At 46.0% G+C, this 18371-nt stretch overlaps 1 protein-coding gene across 3 annotated transcripts in view; it reads left to right on the top strand.

Moving 5' to 3' along the window:
- Positions 1 to 18371, top strand: part of BRINP2 (BMP/retinoic acid inducible neural specific 2) — a 128018-nt gene that overhangs the window by 1350 nt on the left and 108297 nt on the right. The window contains exon 1 of one of the 3 annotated variants that reach the window (XM_053909248.1): positions 4871 to 5670. The exons of 1 other annotated variant lie outside the window; for it this stretch is intronic. The gene's annotated coding sequence lies outside the window, so the exon portion shown is untranslated. Of the gene's footprint in view, positions 1 to 4870; positions 5671 to 18371 lie in introns of those variants that run through there. One more of the 3 variants, XM_053909247.1, reaches the window with a different exon arrangement.

The following is an 18371-nucleotide window of genomic DNA, read 5'->3' as shown; positions in this document are numbered from 1 at the left end:
ATCTCAAGAGGTAGATGTGAACAGCAAAACAAAGCCAATGCACTGTATACAGTGAAGCTGAAGACCAGAAGTTTTATTGGCGATTTTTCTCTCCTTTGTTCCATTTCTGTTACAAATGTTATCTCTGGTAACCAGTATAAAAATGATGTGGGGAGTGCTATAACTTACAGAAAAAGTAGAACTAGCTGGAAGAAATTGTTGAGCCTTTAATTTTAGAGAATCCAATAAATAGATCAGAGCTGGAAGGACATGTGGAAACAAAGTGTCTTAAGTACCCCTAACGAATTGGAACGGAATAAAGGAATGTCCCTCCGGTATGGACCAAGTCAGTCCCAGCCCCATCAGAAGTAGAAGAGTGTAGATAACGGCGATAACCCATATAAGGTGTGTTTCCATTAGTGCTGGGCAGTGTTGCCTTAACAAAACAATGACTATATGCAATAAACCGTGATAGAAGAGTGAAGTTTGTGTGTGCTGGAATCTGATGTTTTACTGAACTTTCTCTCACGTGATAACCAATAATTTCTTTTAAAAGTTTGCCCCTCCATCATTTATTCAATGCTGCTTAAATAGTGTTGTAAGTCTCCTATAGGTAGTTCCTGCTCTCCAGGAATTTAATGCACCACACTCTCCAAAGAGGATCCCCATTTTAGAAACAATTTCATTCTCACTGTACCTGGTGTTAATGTATTGGCATATATGAATGTATGTCCTTTAAAAGAAAAAAACAACAACTTTTGCCACATATTTCCCGTGGCTACTCTAGTTGATGGATGAGAATAGAGAAAAATGAGCCATGTTCAAGGGGTGAAAGACCTGTTTAGTATGAGAAAAAGAACAAAAATACTTTATTACAAGTTGTCTTTTGAATCTGATAAGCTGAGAACCATACTCTGAGAACTAACCACTGCAAAAAAGATTATCAGCTAATGATCTTCCCAAAACGCATCCTTCTCTTCATTACTTCCCTAGGAGGTACTGAGGAAGAGAAAGACCCTGTGATACCTTTTTTCCTACTCTCCCTAGCATAAAAAACACTATTGAACTTAGTTATGCGAAGTTTACCATTGAAAAACTAGAGTAGATGCCAGGAAAACATACTTAGTCATAAAATGTGAGAAATGGCATAAAACTACCAAATCATCTGTTAGTTCAGTCTCTCATTTAACACAGGAGGCACTTGAGGCCAGCGAAATAGGTGATTTGCCCAAGATCAATCTAAGAAGGGGTGGAGCTAAGACCGCAAAGGAGACTTCTTTGCCTAATGCTCTTTCCACAACAGTTACATTACACTTAGGTGCACCCATGGATTATCATATCACAGTAATTCATTCAGTAAACATTTAGGTACCTACCATATGCTGGGCATTAGGCTAGGCACAGACAGTTTCTAGAGGAAAAATACTCCTGCTTTTAAGTAGCATATAGTCTATTACTTTGAAATCCTTTTTTTTCTAATTTTCTAAAGTGTCGAGTCACTTTAGAAACCCTATGTGAACCGTTTTGGGTTGATTTTCTAATAAGTCAATATCTAGTATTCTTTGCCTATCTACAGTCATTTTTACACGGTTTCCTACTCACATTTACAAGAAAAAGTGTGTAGAGTAAATGGTCATTGAAAAAAATGAGTATTGAATTGGAAATAGTTGGAAGTTGTTGACTCAAGCCTTTATAGACCTCTTGTCTTTATGGAAAGATCAGACAAAAGAACTGTACAAATAAATTGAGGTCAGATTTTTTCAGGGCACAGGATTCCTGTAAACATAGATACAATGTCACATGGCCTCCTCTTAGAGAATTAAATACCTAGAGATAGGGGAAAGGTTGAAGTTCACAAAAGCTAGACCATCTGTATCCTGTGATGTTTTCCATTTAAATGGAACTGGGAGAAACTTGTAAGCATCTCAATCATTACCTTTGTGTACAGGCAACATGATGTAGTGAAACAACAGGTTGGGATTCAAGTCTAGAGTCTGTAATTTGCTTATTTGGAAGTGAGATTGGGCCATTCTTTTTTTTTAATGTTTATTTATTTTTGAGAGGACGGGGGGTGGGGGGGAGGACCAGACAGAGAGGGGGAGACACAGAATCTGAAATAGGCTCCAGGCTTTGAGCTGTCAGCACAGAGCCCTATGTGGGATTCAGACTCTAGAAGGGCAAGATCATGACCCAAGCCAAAGTCCATGCTTAACCACCTGAGCCACCCAGGCACCCTGAGATTGGACCATTCTTACCTTCTGTGTCCCCATCAGTGAAGTGGAGTCCGTGATCTCTGCCCACACCACAAGCCACAGATCAGTGCAAATACTTATATTCACCAAGTTGTATTCAATAGCAGGTTCTGTTAATGTCTAATCTATCCCCTCTCCCCTGACAATACACATATGCATTCCATTCCAATCAAATTAAAGCCTGTTTTCCATTTCCAGTCCTCCCATGCCATTTGGTCCAACTGGGATGCACTGCTCTGTGTTCTCCAGGTCGTGTCTCATCTCCACAGACCAATCTCCAGCCTCATCTACGTAGTGGGTCCTTCTACCACATTCTTGTCTCACATAGCTCCTCATAGAGAGCATTTATATGCATGTACTCTCCACCTTACAAGGCCCAGGGCCACTGCCTAACATAATGTCTTGCATTGGATATTCCTGTTTGCAAAATAGAAACATACATACTTTTTAGAGTAGTGAGAAGAAAATGAGGCTATGTATCGAAAGGATCTGACACATTTTAGGCATTTTAGTTAGTGTTCAGTAGTGTGATAGCCTTTGACCTTATTTCTTTATTCAATTATTGCAGATAGAAAGTAAGCTTCAGAATCTCCTTCATGAAATGGTCTCCCTTGTAGTAGCCAAAAGCAAAAGAAGTGATTTACACTCTTGGTGTATGCCAAGGGTAAATGACTGCATGTGTTCACCAAAAGAAATGTACGTGAACATTCATAGCAGGTTTACTTTTAATAATCAAAAAAAAGGGAATCAAAAAATGTGTCATTAGGAAAATAGATACATGGCTTATAGTCACACAATGGAATACTATACAATAATAGAAAATACACAAGCAGACACACGGATGAGTCTCACAGACATAATGATAAGCAAAAGAAATCAGACACAAAAGTAGGCATACATGCAGATTCTATATTTATGAAATTCAAGAAAACGTAGCCATCAGTCTTTGATGATGGAAGTTAAAATAGTGATTATCTCTAGGGTGAGGAGGATTTTGACTGAGAAGTGCAGACAAGCTTCCGGGGTGCTAGAAATGATGTAGATAGTCATTGTGGATGCATATATAGGCAAAAATTCATCAAACTCTACACTTGTGGAGTTTTTAATGTATATTATACCTCATTAATTTTTTTAACATGGCTTAGAACTCCATACCTACAGTAAGAAGAAGGAAGGTCAAACCTGTATAATAAGATACAGAGGAGGTGAAAGTGATGGATGGGTGGGGCTAAGGGGGGGACCATAGGAGAAATAGTTCTAATTTTTCCCCATTCATTCAGAACATCTGGCTCCTTGATGCTTTTTAGCTAATCCTGATGTGTACTACTTGGGCATTCATTAAACCTCTGCTTTCTTTTACTTTTTTTCTAGTTTTTTACAAAATAATCTTTGATGTCGCTCTTCATTCAAGGAAGCTAAATAAAAACACTTATCTCCCTTTCTATGTGTTTTTTTTTTCTTTCTCCCTATTTTCCCCACCACAAGACTTGGTGTGAACTCCCCAAATTCCTTTGCCAGCTCCAGCCCCTAGCTCTTCTGTTGAATTGGATTTTTCTTTAACAATTACTCTCCCATGCTCTTGCCAAAATTTAGTGGAGTATGTTAGTTAGCTGGACATAAATCAGCTGTGCATCCCCATTAGGACGTCAAGAATCTATTTCACACTCTTTGATCCAAAGTTAATAATTTTTTTTTCCTTAGTCTTGCCTTTTCTCCCTCCCCCCACCAACCCCTCAATTCACAGGCTCAGCAACAGCACCTGCTTCACAGAAACAAGGCTGGTCCTGTTCTGATTTCTTTAGTCTTCCTTTAAAAACCAAATGGAGATCAACAGTCCCTCTTCCTGACACACACTGAAGCAAAAAGAGACACACAGAAGGAGAGCACCAAAGGCAAAACAATTCTCTTTTTTTGGAAGCAGGACATTTTTCCCCTTTAATCTCTTCCCAGAAACCTGAAGTTCTCCTCTTTGCCTTTGTCTTCACAATCCTGGTTTTGGGGACAGAACGTTTCTTGATTTAGCTGTTCAGAGTCTCTCTCTACTCTTCTTACTGAGTTCCTGCTCTTTTTCCCTCCCTCTCTCTCTCACATCTCTGGGTGTGTGTGTGTGTGTGTGTGTGTGTGTGTGTGCGCGCGCGCACTGTAAGATAAGTATTTCTCACTTGGGGGCTCATTTCTAATTAAGCAATTCAGGACCAAGAGGCTAAAATGCACAAAACAACTGAATAAAACCTCAAATTAGAAGGAAAATGGCTCAAATGGGTCCCTATCTCTAGGAGTTCTAGTTAAGCGAGCAAACAAAATGGTCTGGGACAAATGATTATTGTAACTCAGGAAGATTAGAAGAAAATGTAATTAGCTCCCAGCTTCTTCCTGTTCGGCGGCCTTCTTACACCCTCCAACTCCCCAGCCAGCCGAGAATTTATCCAAGGCTTCGTAACCCACACCAAAAAGTCCCTGCTGCAAAGCCGGGAGGGTTAACAGAGCTGGTACCCCAGCCTGCCAGCTAACCAAAGGAGACAGCCGGTGAGACTCCGAGCCCGCCCCCTGCCCAGCCGCCCAGCCAATGGGCACCTGTGGGGAGTGTGGCGCTGTGTCTCATTGGCCGCCAACCTACGTGCATAAGAAAGAAAGAGAGGGGCTGGCAGGGCAGCATTGTTATCTTAAGACACTCATCTGGTGTCTGAGTCTGCAGGTGACACTGCTTAGGTACGGAGCGCGGAGTCGGAGCAGGGACGCGCCTGGGCTGCAGCCCTGGGATGGAATCCACCTGCCTCGGAAGCTGCTCGCGGCTGCTCCGGCAGCGCCTCCGCTGAGCTCGGAGGCTCCCGTTAACACTTGCCCAGGGACGTGCACCTGCCTTACCGCGCGAGCGCAGGGGCAGGTCTGCAGGCGGCCGGCAGAGCAGTGGAGCCGGAGGAACTGTCTTCGCGCAGGTGCAAGGCAGTGATTTCGGGAGAAGGAGCGGGCGGGTGAGTCTCTTTAGAGTTGGAAGGAAAGCAAGATCTTGGGTTTCTCTTCCGTGGAGGGACAGGGGACTCCCCCAGCTGGGTTTTGCACTTTCCTTCCCTCTTCCACCCGCGTGCGCCCCGGCCTGGCGCTGAAGCCCCACTTCAGACATGCTTTGGGCGACAGGGACCCTCGCTGCTCAGCAGGAAGGCAGCAGGCAAGTGGTCTAACGGCGGCGGCGGCAGCAGCAAAGCGGGGAGCAAAAGAATTATTTGAAAAGAGACATCCGCTCCCTCTCAAACGCTGAGGGGGAGGCATTCGCGTTTCCCCAAATGAGAAAGAGCCACAAGAAATCATGAAGTAAAAACTTTGGAAAGCTGCCACTGGAGATGTTGCACAAAACCCTGGAATCTTTTAGGAGTCTCCTCCCAGTCGGTGGAGGTTTGGGGAGCAGCTGATACAGCAAGGAGGGCTCTTGCAAGGATTCAAGGTAACAGTGCAGGGTTTTGGTAATATTTCTCTCTTCCCTTTTCGTTGTCCTTCCGTGTGTCCCTTGGTAAATGGATCATTTCGCCCTCCTACCACCCTCTTGCCCAGGTGCCTGGCAGTTAGAGGGAATGATCCCACCTCTTAGTTTCTGCCTTGTGGAGCTGAGCAGTGGACTTTGGGGTTTAGCAGGAGATCGCCCTGTTACTGCCTCCCTGGTGTTGCATGGCTGTCACAGGGCTTGGGCACTCTGCCTGACCTATATTGCTTTTGCCTGGTTTAAGTCCTCAAAGTTAGTGCAACTCCCATTAGCGTCAGAAAATCCAATCGGGCTGGATAATTGCAGAAGATGACGGGGACTTTCGCCTGCTCAGCGGCTGCTGGGCTGAACTGTATAGGCTGTTCGCTGTGTTTGGGAAGGGCCCCCAATTGCTGAGGGTGTGATACATGGTACATCTATATTCACATGCTCCTAGAGCTGGAAGGATTCACATGCTCCTAGAGCCCGTGGCATGTCGGTTAGCAGCTTCTTTCTCCCAGGCACATGCAGCCAAGAAAAAATTTCTGAAGAGTGCAACCCTGTGGGTTGCAAATAGTCTCCCCAGGGTGGTGGCAGAGCCCCATCGATTGAGTGGAGCCTGGCAGCACGCTGGAGATACGGGGAGAGAGCGGTGCTGTGCTGGGAAGGAGGGGTAGGCTGAGATTATAGAGCGATCCCTGTCCCTGATTCTGTGATCATCTGGGTCCACGGTCTGGTGCTGCCTATGGTATGTGCGTGTGTTTATGTGTGTGCCTGTGCTCACAGCCGTATGCAGGAGGCAAGCTGCTGCCCAAAGAACCACGCGTGCACAGCTCTGCCTAGGAGAGATGCCTGGAGTGTTCCTTGCTAGTAAGAGCGTGAACTTGGGAGCCGTGGTTCCAGCCCGGAGGACTTTTCTCCTCACCAAGCAGTCCCTCTGCATGGTACATATTTATCCAGGGTATATAGACCTAAGCCAAATATTAACTAATAATCAAGCTAATGCACTGTAACATGATTGAACAGACCCCTCTGTAAAGACCTGTGTGTGTGTGCTCTTCTTAGCCCTGGGAGCTGGGTGCCCGGAGCAGGAACAAATATTTTGTTAAAAGGGTAGCAATTGTAACAGGCTATGTGTATGGCTGGATAATCTGGGCCTTATTCAGCAGGAATAATGATATGTCCGCGTAGACCAATCAAGGAGGATAAAAGCTTTATCATAAGTCAAGCATTTCTGCTTCTGTCCTTCTCCAGACATGTGCGTGTGGAGGGGACACTCTTTCTGACCATGTTCTCTAGGATGCATATAATGCCAGTATTAACCGAGCAGCTAAAGTATTTTACAGAATCCCCTGGGGGGCAGTCTGCTGACATCAGGCAACAGCAGAGTGATGCTGGAGTTGGTGTGTTTTCCCTCTTGATTTCACACAGTTGTGTGTATGTTATTCGTTTGAAGCAGGACCCTCCGGAGTTCCCTCTCACTCCCAATAAGTTGCTTTGCAGCACTGGAGACATGACCAAGCAAGGCTGCCACAGTGATCCTGAAATCTTAGCAATATCATAGCTGCTGCTCACTCTGGGGAAGGATGCATGCTTTGCTTCTTTCAGGAGGGATGAGATCTGGTAGGCGCAGAACATAGATGCTATGAAATGTTTGAGGGAAAGGAAGCAAATGTCAGACCCCGGTCTTCCCTGCTGGGGGCGGGGGGCGGTGGGGACTGGGTCCAAAGGGCTTCACAGCTGGGCAGCAGCCATGGAGAAGACAGAATCATCCTTGACTCTTTCTTCTCCCTCCTCTCCAAAAATGGGGCTGGCTTTGTCTCCCAGAATGGAGTGATGTACACTGCAGTGTGGGCACCAGGAAGGAGGAAAGGAAGGAAGGACTGGGGAGGGTGCTCTACCAGCACTGGGCCAGGCTCAAGGATGGGGGCAGATCATCCTCTGGGCGTTCCCTTCTGGCCCTACTGACAGGTTGTTTACTGAGCAAGGCCAGAGGGCACAGAACATCCCTGCGTCATCAACTCCTTCTGATCGCCTTTCCCAAGGCACAGGCTGGCCACCGGGGAGCACCACATAAGAGATCCCTTCTGAGACGGTGCTCCAGAATCCCTCCCTAGCTCACAAACAAGAGGTAATCTGGAGGGACTTGAGACAGCTGCGTGGGCACTTTCTGCTGACGGGGATGCTTAGTGTCGAGGTTTCCTGGTTAGTGTTTTGTTTTCCCCACTGTGCAGTGTATTTTTGGCGATTCAACTCTTTCTCTTAAATAAGAAGAGCTTGTATCCGTTTTACAGTGGCATCCTTTTCCAATGGGCCGAGAGCATTTCAGGGAGCTCATCTAATTAAGCCTCGCACAGCTGATTGTCTCACTTATCTTTGATGACCCTAAGAAGTGGAGCTTTCCTTCTTGTAAAAGCAAGGGCCGAGAACCTTGGAAGGATGAACTGCTTTACTTGGGGTCCCATGGAATGGGGTCTGGGGCTCAGCCCTCCTGGACCAACCCCAGACTCCCCCGACTTCTCCTAAGGAATGGTTTCATCTCGGTAACTGAGATTTCATTCGATTGCTCTGTGCTTCACAGGAATAGGAAGTGGCAGTGACGTAGGGCTTTGCCTCCAGCCCTGACCTAAGCGCTGCGAGGGATAAAAGTCTTAGAAGACCTTGCCTTGGCCCTCAGTGATCTTACAGTCTAGTTAGGAAAAGAGGCTACATCTGGGAAAAAGATTAACGACAATATACATTCTCAACAGCAGTTCAATACAAGAGATTCATGAGGCTGACCTAATTAATCCATGATTGATTTGTACAGATAACGAGAGCTATCAGTATTCCGAGGAAGGAGAATCTGAGTTGTGCCATGGGGGACGGGGTGGGATTTGCTTGGAGAGGAAGAAATGGAGAAAGGATTCCAGCTGACAGAGATGCCAACTGAGGCATAGTTAGAATGCTGGAAATTTCGAGGCTTGCACGTTTCCTTGGGGTTTGCCCTGGGTCATTTCTCCCTTGGATCCTGGAAATACCATACACCTGAGTTAATTACTTAAAGCATCTATTGGCCTAGAGGAAGCTACTCTCAGACATTGGATACCTCATTAGGCGTTGAAAATTACCTAGCCTTCCAACCACCCTCAAGTCTAATCATACATGATGAGAAAAATAATGCTCAAGGTCAGGGACCTTATCAACATTGTATCAAAATTTTCGGTTGAAGATATTGGGGAAGAATCAGGCAAATTTCAAGAAAACATGAGAGAAATCTCCTCGTGGTTTAGAAACAGAATCTCCTAAGAGAGAGTCTCGATTTTCCTCCATTTCCGATTTCCCCACCCAGATGTCCCTATTGGGGTTTAGTTGAAACTGGCAAAATGCCAAAGCCCTTAGGCATTTAGCATTGAGCAGAAGATTTTCAATCTTAAGATTCTTGAGCACACCCATGTGCATAACCTCTTGCCTTCCCTCCTCTTTCCCTTTTAATAAAACATATGCTGTAGCTGTCACAAAGGAGGAGGCCACAGAAAGCAGGAGGGTGGGGCACAGAACCGCCCGCAGCTGTACCGGGTGCTGTGCTGCTCAGCCGAGCAGGAGAGGGAACCAGGCAGGCTGCCAGCCTGGGCAGCTTCAAGGAAGGGCCATGGGCTGCAGACTGCCAGGAGATGGCTGTGACCAGTCAGCCACACAGTTTGCTCCAGCAGCGAGCCTTGTCTCCTAGAGTAAAGGTCAAGGCAAACCATAGGTTCTGTGAGAGAACAACCACACTATTCATTGGTCTGCACTTGGCTTGAGACATCTATTCACCCTGCATGTCACTTGTTGCTTGGGTGGCCCCATTCCAAGATGGAGGCAGTTCCTAACAGGCACTGAGAGTAGAATGACCTACCTAAAGTCACACCATAATTGCCCTCAGGTCAAGAGGAAAATCCCCAGAACTTAGTTTGTGGGATCCCTTAGCCCCAAAGGGGCTGTCTGAGGACAGTCCTAAAGGATGTTTACTTTCTGTTTAAAATCTTCCCTTAGGCCTCCCTGTCGCCTTTGTTTTCTGTGTTCAGTGATCAGGCAGCCGGACAGTGGGTCTGATGCCTTTTTCTTTTCTGTTCAAGAAGTATCCATGCCATGTCGGGGGCCAAGGCAGAGGTCCAGGCCCATGGGTGTGTGGGGAATGGTTGTGGGGTTAAAGGCTTTTCTCTTTGGAAGTGAAGAGAAGCCACTCACCTATGCTTCGGACTGGGGGCTGCGGTGGGTAGGGGTCATCTGGCCAATGAGAATGCTGGTTGATCTCTTTTGAGATCTTTACTCTGCCACGCAGACGGAGATAAACTTGAGTAACGTCATTACAGCATGGAGTCTTCAACACCCAGTTCTATCATCCCTTTTCCTGGAACCCATGTGGAATGCAGATATGTCTGGAATGCAGGGTTGAGCAAGGGAATGGGCAATTTCACACCTCACAAGACTGAGTTCTAATCTGCACTGTGCTCCTCATACAGTAGCCACGGGCCACATGTGGCTCTCGAGCACCTGAAATGCGTGCTGTGAGTATAAAGTGCATACTGAATTTTGAAAACACGGTTTAAAAGAAAGAATGCAAAGTGTCTCATCACTAATTTTTAATATTGATTACCTGCTAAGATGATAATCTTCTAGATAGCTGGGGTTAAGTAAAATTTATTGAGATTAGGTTCACCCCCATTCTTTGTGCTTCTTCATGTGGCTACGAGAAGAGTTGAGATTGTGTACGTGGCTCACATCGCATTTCTTTTGGACGGTGCTGGGCCAGGGGCTGTAGAGTAGTGTCAGGTAATGTAGACAAAGGACAGAGGCGTGAGATAAGAGGAGCCAGAGACATGAAGAGAAAGAACGTGGAGGGAGCGATGCCAAGCAGCCCAGAGGGCCTCAGGGTGTGTATTTCTGAAATCGAGAGTCGAGGAGGACACACGCGGCTTCCTTTGATTTACATTTGAGGGGCACCTCATCGACTATGATTCAGCCCACCCAAAGCATTTACAGAGCACTGCAGCCCTCATTTGACATTCAAACAACTCACAGATGACAGACCTGGTCATTTTATCCTAATGTTTTTGAGTTTCAGCCTGACAGTGGAAATAACCACGGAGATTATCTTGAGGGTTTCACCCCAAAGTGTGAGGACACAGCAGCTGGGACCAGCTAGGCGTGTTTGCTTTTCATATCTCCGTCTTTCTTCTCATCTCTACCACGTTATCATCTTTCCTTGGGAGAATTTTCCTTCAAACCAGATATGTTGCTCGTGTGGTAGGGAGAGAGAAGGGTCACTGCTATGTGTTCAGTATTCTTTTGTGGACCTATCAGTAAGAAGACTGAGGGGGAAGGCATCATGATTGAATTTTGTTTAATAATTACAGATTTAAACGTTATAATTCACTCATTGTTATCATTGTTCTTTTTTAACATTTTTTTTTTTTTTATTTTTGAGAGACAGCACGAGTGGGAGAGGGACAGAGAGAGAGGGAGACACAGAATCCCAAGCAGGCTCCAGGCTCCAAGCTGTCAGCACAGAGCCCGACACGGGGCTTGAACCCACGAACTGTGAGATCATGACCCGAGCTGAAGTCGGATTCTCAACCGACTGAGCCACCCGGGCGCCCTTCGTTGTTATTGTTTTATTATTTTTAATTGCAGTGTGGTTTGGCGACAACTCGAACTCCACAAATTGCTCAGCATTTTATAGTTTACAAAGTGTTTTCCAAGCTTTCTCTCACCCGATTCTCTGATTTTCCTTTCAAAGTTTTCCACGATCTGTCCCCAAACTACCTTTATTAATTTATTTTCTAATCCTTCTCTTGTATGCGTTCATTCAGTCTTGCTTAGTCAAACTGGTCTACTAACTGTTCTTCATGGTTAACCATGTAAAGTAGGGCTTATTACCTCTCCGAGCCTCCGTTTCATCATCTAGAAAATAAAAAGGAATAATGCTGCATCTCTCAAAGTGTTGTTCTAAATGTTAGACAGGACAAATTACATAAGGTTCCAAACACAGTTCCAGGAACATGGTTGATGCTCAACACATGTCAACCTCCTTTCCTACCAAAGGTCTTCGCTTTGATATTGCCAAGATTAAAATGTCCAAAGATGAACTCACTATGTACAAATTTCACACATAAAATGAGTCCCCTCTCTGAATTCCCTGCTTTGGCTAAAGGCTCACCCAAACCCCCAGAGGCACAATTAAGAAATACAGGTTGTCCTGGGTTCCACTTCCTCTCACAAAGCCACCCACATCCAATCAATCCCATAGGCCTGACAAGGTCTACCTCCTACTGGTTTCTCAAAGCCACCCTTCCCTCCACCCTCACCCCCCCCCCCCCCCACTCTTTTGTCAGGCTCTCATTCCTTCTCATTTGGAGTTTCCCAATGCTCTGTCTCCCTGTTTCGTCTCTTAAAGCCTAGCCAGTCCAGTCTCCTCCCTGCAGCTAGGGCAAACTTTCAAGATGGTAAACTTGAGTACGCTTCTCCCTAATTGTAATCCTCCACTGCAGTCAGGGTAAGACCCTAATGTCTTCACATGACAAACAGGAGATACTTCACAAGCCGGCCTAGCAGTCTCCCCATGCCTCTGTCCACGCCCCGCTTAGCACTCCAGCTGCCGGAAACGACCGACAGGACCGTTAGGTGTACCTGTGGTTCTCCTGCAGGGCCATCCCCTGACCTGTCCTGCTTCTCCAGGGTTTCAGACCTTCAAGACTCTGTCAAGATGATCTCTTCTGTGAACACCTCCATGAGATTCTGAGAAAGAATGAATTCCCTCCTCTTCTGTACTTGTACACATTTCACTCAGACTGTCTTTTTGTGCTGTACCCACCGCACTATCATGAGTTGTTTATGTGGCCATCTCCTGCACTTAAAGGTACGGTTGGGATTGGCTTTCAAAGACGTATTTCTCAGAAAATATTTATTTAGTATATTATTAGGTATATGTGCCACGTATTCTTCTTAGGCACTGGGGATTCCACAGAGAACAACAGACAAAATCTCTGCCAGCAAGTTGCTCACCTTCCAGGGGGAAGACAGGGTAAGAATCGTAATAATGATTATTATTAAGATTGCTGATAATAGCTAACAGTTGAATAGCACTTATGTGTCAGGCATTGCTGAAAGCTTGACATACATTAACTCGTTTACTTCACCTAAGGATCCTATAATTCTCATTTTGATAAGTCCTACATTCCCATTTCATAGATGATGACTTGGAGGCCCAGCGAGGTTAAACAATTCGTCCAAGGTCACACAGTTAGTAAAGGGGTATTTCGTGTCCTAACCCAGTTTCGATTCTGAACCTATATTGTTTCTTACCGTGGTATCCAGAAAAAATAGACATATAAACAAATAAATGAGATCATTTCATGTGTTGGTAATGAAGATTATTAAAATGGAGTATTATAAGAGAGTGAGGTGGTGGTCAGGGAGGGTCTCTTCAAGGAGGGAACATTTTTTATTATTTTTTTAATGTTTATTTTTGAGAGAGAGAGAGAGGGAGACAGAGCATGAGTGGGGGAGGGGCATACAGAGAGGGGGACACAGAATCCCAAGCAGGCTCCGAGCTGTCAGCACAGAGCCTGACATGGGGCTCGAACTCACAAACCACGAGATTATGAACTGAGCCGAAGTCGGATGTTCAACCAACTGAGCCACCCAGAGCCCCAAGGAGGGAACACATTTAAATTGAAACCTGATTGTCAATTGAGGAAGGTAGAAATCCCAGGGTAGGGAAGGATCAGGAGAAAAGAAGTTGTATGCTGTTTGTAATCCAGGCTCTAGCTGCTGTGATGTCCACTGCTGGTGGTAGGCACTCAGTTCTGAGTGGTCTTGGGGAGTGACAAATTGTCCAACTGTTCCCCAAACCTCTGCCATCAGTCCACCTGTCCCTTCTGTTCTTTTGGTTTAAAACATATCTCACAAGGCGTCTGGTTTGCTGCTCCCCAGAAAGGTAGAAGGTGCAGGGACACACACACACACACGCATCCCCGCTCTGCTGAACCACTTTATTTCACTTCTCTCCTGTGAATGACGTATCACTCAGAACCTTAGTGAAGTGACAGGCACAGGCACAGCGAAAAGGCTGGAGACAACCCAGAGGCATGAGCAAAAGGGGAAAAGAAAATTATTTTTTAACAAGACGAGAAGTGACTTGGACTGGTGGGAGAAAAGGGAATTGGATCAGGGAGGGGCGTGCAGGGTGGGGGGTGCTCTGTTTCCTCACCTGGGTGGTAGTTTGTGTTACAGTTTTTCATATGTGTTTTATGTATATCCACATGTATATGTATACACACATATATACACAAACACACATATATATTTATATACAACACACTACATATATATACATATATGTCTTCTCTATGAATATTTCTCATAATAAGGCTAAAAAAAATTGGTGGGACAAGTTCATACCTATTTAATGTACATCCAAAGCCTACTTTATGACAAACATTGTACCAGGCTTGTTTTTACTTATATTGTTGTATTTAATTTTTTAAATTTATTTATTTTGAGAGAGCGAGTGGGGGAAGGGCAGAGAGAGAGGGAGAGAGAGAGAATCCCAAGCAGGCTCCTCACTGACAGTGCAGAGCCTGATGCGGGGCTTGAACTCACAAACCTGAGCAGAAACCAAGAGACGCTTAGCTGACCGAGCCACCCAGGTGTCCCTAATTTTTATTACCGCCTTTATGAAGTAAATATCATTCCTGTTTACAGACTGAAAAATAAGGAGGACAAAGAACAGAGGAGTTGCCATTGAGACCCAGGGCTCTCGCCCCCTGCACCATGCCCTCTACCTTTTGCACAGGAAAACTCCAAGGGTCAGCAAGGTGGGGAGGAAAGGCCCCTGATTTCTGGGTCAGGCAAACTTGGGCTTCAGTGTAATCTTGGCCACTCACTAGCTGTTTGAGCTCAGATACATTTCATAACCCCTCTGAGCTTCAGTATCCCCATCTAGTGCAGTGGAGACAGTAACCCCTTATCTGCACAAGTATCGTGATGATTGAAGAGGATTGAAAAATATCAGCAAAGTGTCTGCTACACAATGGGCACTCAAAAAATGGCAGCTACTGTGTTCGTGTCCTGAAGTATTAAAGCTCATCAGACATTGACTTTCGTGGAGAGCAATGATGGCATTTAGCTGCGGTCAGCGGGAGTCAGGTAGTATATGCTGTTAGATGCCAGTGAGTCAGGAACTTCCGGGCAATAGTACTGTATGCCAGGCAGCATGCTAAGTGCTTTCCAGGCATTGTCTCATTTAATCATCCTACACCCCTCTGAGAAGAGTTGTTCTCTTCTGTTTGTAGATGAGGACATTAAAGTTCAGAGAGATTAAAGAGCTAATCCAAGGTCACACCACTTGGAAGTGGCAGAGCCTAGTTTTGAACCCAGGTCTGTCAGGTCCCAGAGCTCATGCTCTTCCACATTGGGCTTTGCAAAGTGATCACGGTCTTAGGTCATGTCCAGGGGAAAGGGCACATTTGTGGTCAAGGTAAGGGTATCTGTTCCAAGGTCTGGGCTAAATCAGTCAGGAGTGGACTGGAAGCACTGTTAAACCCTTAGGGGATTTGTGGGGCAAGCCAAGAGAGTTACTACACGTTCAAAAATGCTGTCAAGTTTCAAGTGCAATGCCTTACACATCGGGGGTATTTTGTATGTGCGGGCTGAATATTTCAAGTACCTGTGTTTCTGAATACAGGTGTCGTTCCATTTTCAAAAGAGCAGGCAATTTTAAAACAAATAAAATGAATCGAGTCCCTAGGCTTGGAGGAAAAGTTTTCCTGAATTATGCAAGGACATATTAGCAGTGGTTTTTAACCTTTAAAGAAGGAGACGAGTCTAATCAAATAAACCCTTACCCAGAACCCCAATAGATGAAGCAGATAAGAGTAGACTTCCCTGATTGGAGCTGGTCTGGGGACCTGGAGCTCCCCCACCTGTCACCTGTCACTTGTCTTTTCTCATCTGCATGTGGTCCTTGAGGAACATCCTTGGGACCTAAAGTCTGTTCATGGTACGCTGCAAACCACTGCACTACAGAATTCCTTTAAAAAGCAAGACTTGGCGATTCATGTAAAATAATGGGTGACATATTGAAATTGATTTTAAAATAGGAAACTCTCACCATCCCCCAAACACCTGTGAATTGACTAATGACTGTTGTTCATTCTTGTTCTGGACTGAAGGTGCATGAAATTCGACGCGTAGAAATAAAATGTCTGCTTTGAGTCAGGCACGGTGCTAGTCACGGTATCACTGGCCGTAAGTTCAGTTTAACAAATCCCTACAAAGTAGATATTATTCCCATTTGGCAGATGAGAAAAAAATAAGTACAGAGAGGTTAAGTCAATTATCCAAGATCTCACAGCTAGTGAGTTGTGGAGTGGGGCTTCAAACTCAAGTCATAGGATGGATTAGAAAGCCAGAGTATAGCCACGAACCTGAAGCCTCTGCAAGAATGGATCAGGAGTGATACTGCCTCTCTCTGTCAACGTTTTTTTGGTTTTGTTTTGTTTTGTTTTGTCGTCGTTGTTGTTTGGTTTTTTGGTCTTTTGTTTGTGTTTTACTTTTCCCAATACTCCTCAGTGGTGAGATTTTACAGAAAAACTCTCTCTGGACCCTCTGACCTCCAATGACTCTGCTTTCTAGTGCACTGAGGTCTCCTGGGACCCAGGCCGAGGTCCTCCCTCACAGCCCCTTGCCCTCCTCATCCCTAACCTCAGGGAGGGACGGGCCATCAGGGTCCATCCAGCCTCAGTGGCAAGACCTTGGTGATCAGGAGGCAGAGAGTGTCCTGGGCACCAGGCTGCTGGGCTGAGGAAGCGTGGGGGATTCCTGCTCAGCTGAGGTCTGGTAACCTGGAGATGGGGCTTACTGGGAGAGTGTGGGGTGGGGTTGTGGAAGGAAGTCCTTGGAATACCCTTAGAGGTATGGAAATGCTTAGGCACTCAGTGAGGAATGCGGGGGCGGTTAATTTCTGCCTCCCCCTCACTGGTGTTCAGCCATTTAGCATGTGCTATAAATAAGCCATCAAGCAGGAGCAGGGGAGATGCGTGAGCAGCCTTCCGGCGGGGAATGGGGTCCTGGGGGCTCCCTGCACGCGCCTCTTTCCCTTTCCGCGATCTTTGTCCTTTGGGATTTGAGCCCTGCGGGATAACGGAGCAAGGGCAACATCCTCCCGAAGCCTCGGGGCACTGGAGACCCCTAGAGGCAAAAGACTGCATTACAAGCCCCCCCGGTTGCAGAGGTGCAGGCAGGGAGACTTGCCGGGAGCCTGCCACGGCTAGTACCTTTCCCAAGACCCGTGCCTGGAAGAGCAAGCCCGTAATCTCCCAAGGGACAACGGCGGGTCCGAGGGCGGTTGTGTGTGGGGTGGGGTGGCGGTGGTAGCAGCAGTACTGGCGACCCTCCCCCTCCCTGCCCCCACCCATTGTCCCTTCCAATGCCAGTGGCTGCTGCTGCCAGCTTCTTAGCCCCTGCAGCAGCCCCGTCAGCCCTCCGGGCAACTCCCCACCGCCTCCATCCAAATGATGTCTTTCCCTGAGGGCCTCCACGCCTCTCAGTAACCTGATCAACTAATTTGTCCTGAAGTATTAATGACTAATAATGATGCAATGTGCTGCCCTCTCAATTAACACTCGAGCACTTCTGAAGACAAATTCACATATTTTAACCCAAGTAGGAGACTTGTGTCTTTTCCCTTTTGAGAGGAATTTGTAGGCCCCTCAGAGGGAGCCATACAGACAGCTGCCTGTTCAGGACCTATGCTGCATTACTCCTAATCTTCGCGATGTTGGGGGCGTTATGCCCAAAGAAGGCCTGCTCTCACCCACAGTCCTTAAAAGCAGGGCTTAGTGCTGGTGATGGGCACACACAGGAGACCCTGTCTCTCCTGCCTCCTCTCCCACAGCTAAGTGGGGACTGAGAGAAACCCGAGGCGGCAGAATCCACAATGACGCCCATGTAGCCTTCATTAGGAGAAGTCTGGAATGCAGGAGTTGCCATAGACGGCCTCCCGATGTCAGTATTACCTCTCTGGGAGTCTGATGGGCTTTCACTCACATGTGAGATGATCTAGGCGTCTAGAGATTCTGGCCCCGGGATGATTCACTTGGGTTCACATGTCTGGCAGGCTCTGCTATGTGTTAGCTATGCACTGTGCCAAGGTAACCACACAAGCCTCAGTTCCCACATCTGTAAAATGGATGCAGTAAAACTCGTGTCACAGGATTATTTTGAGTCTGAAATGAAATGATGGAGAATTAGCACTTCCTGTAATGTTCGGTGCATGCAGAGTACTCAGTAAATGACAGCTCTTTTTCCTAACCATCTTGGTTTTGTTTTTACCATTTTTGCCCTATCCCAAACTTTCAGTGCAGGGCAGCATACAAAGGTCCTATTTATTAGGTAAAAGCAGGTGAAGCAGTGCAGCCTCCTAGGTGTGGTCAGTTTGGTAATGAACTAGATTTCTTTCCAGGTGACAGCACTGCATGGAGTTTTTGGGTTTGTCTTGGTCTTTTTTTTTTTTTTTTTTTTGCCTCTGCTTGGTTTCTTTAAATGTATCTCACAAATGCAGTGAGCAAAATGGATTTGGCAGTGACTTAAAAAGACTTAATGCATTTTGAAAAGAAAAAAAAAGGCACAACAAAAACTGGTTTGTTTCTGTGATATATGGT

This window comes from Panthera pardus, unplaced genomic scaffold, assembly GCF_024362965.1.
Source record: "Panthera pardus isolate Hobbes unplaced genomic scaffold, ASM2436296v1 HiC_scaffold_21, whole genome shotgun sequence".
Lineage (NCBI taxonomy): Eukaryota > Metazoa > Chordata > Mammalia > Carnivora > Felidae > Panthera > Panthera pardus.
The sequence above is the reverse complement of the archived record's forward strand: the minus strand, read 5'-3'. Positions and strand labels throughout refer to the sequence as shown.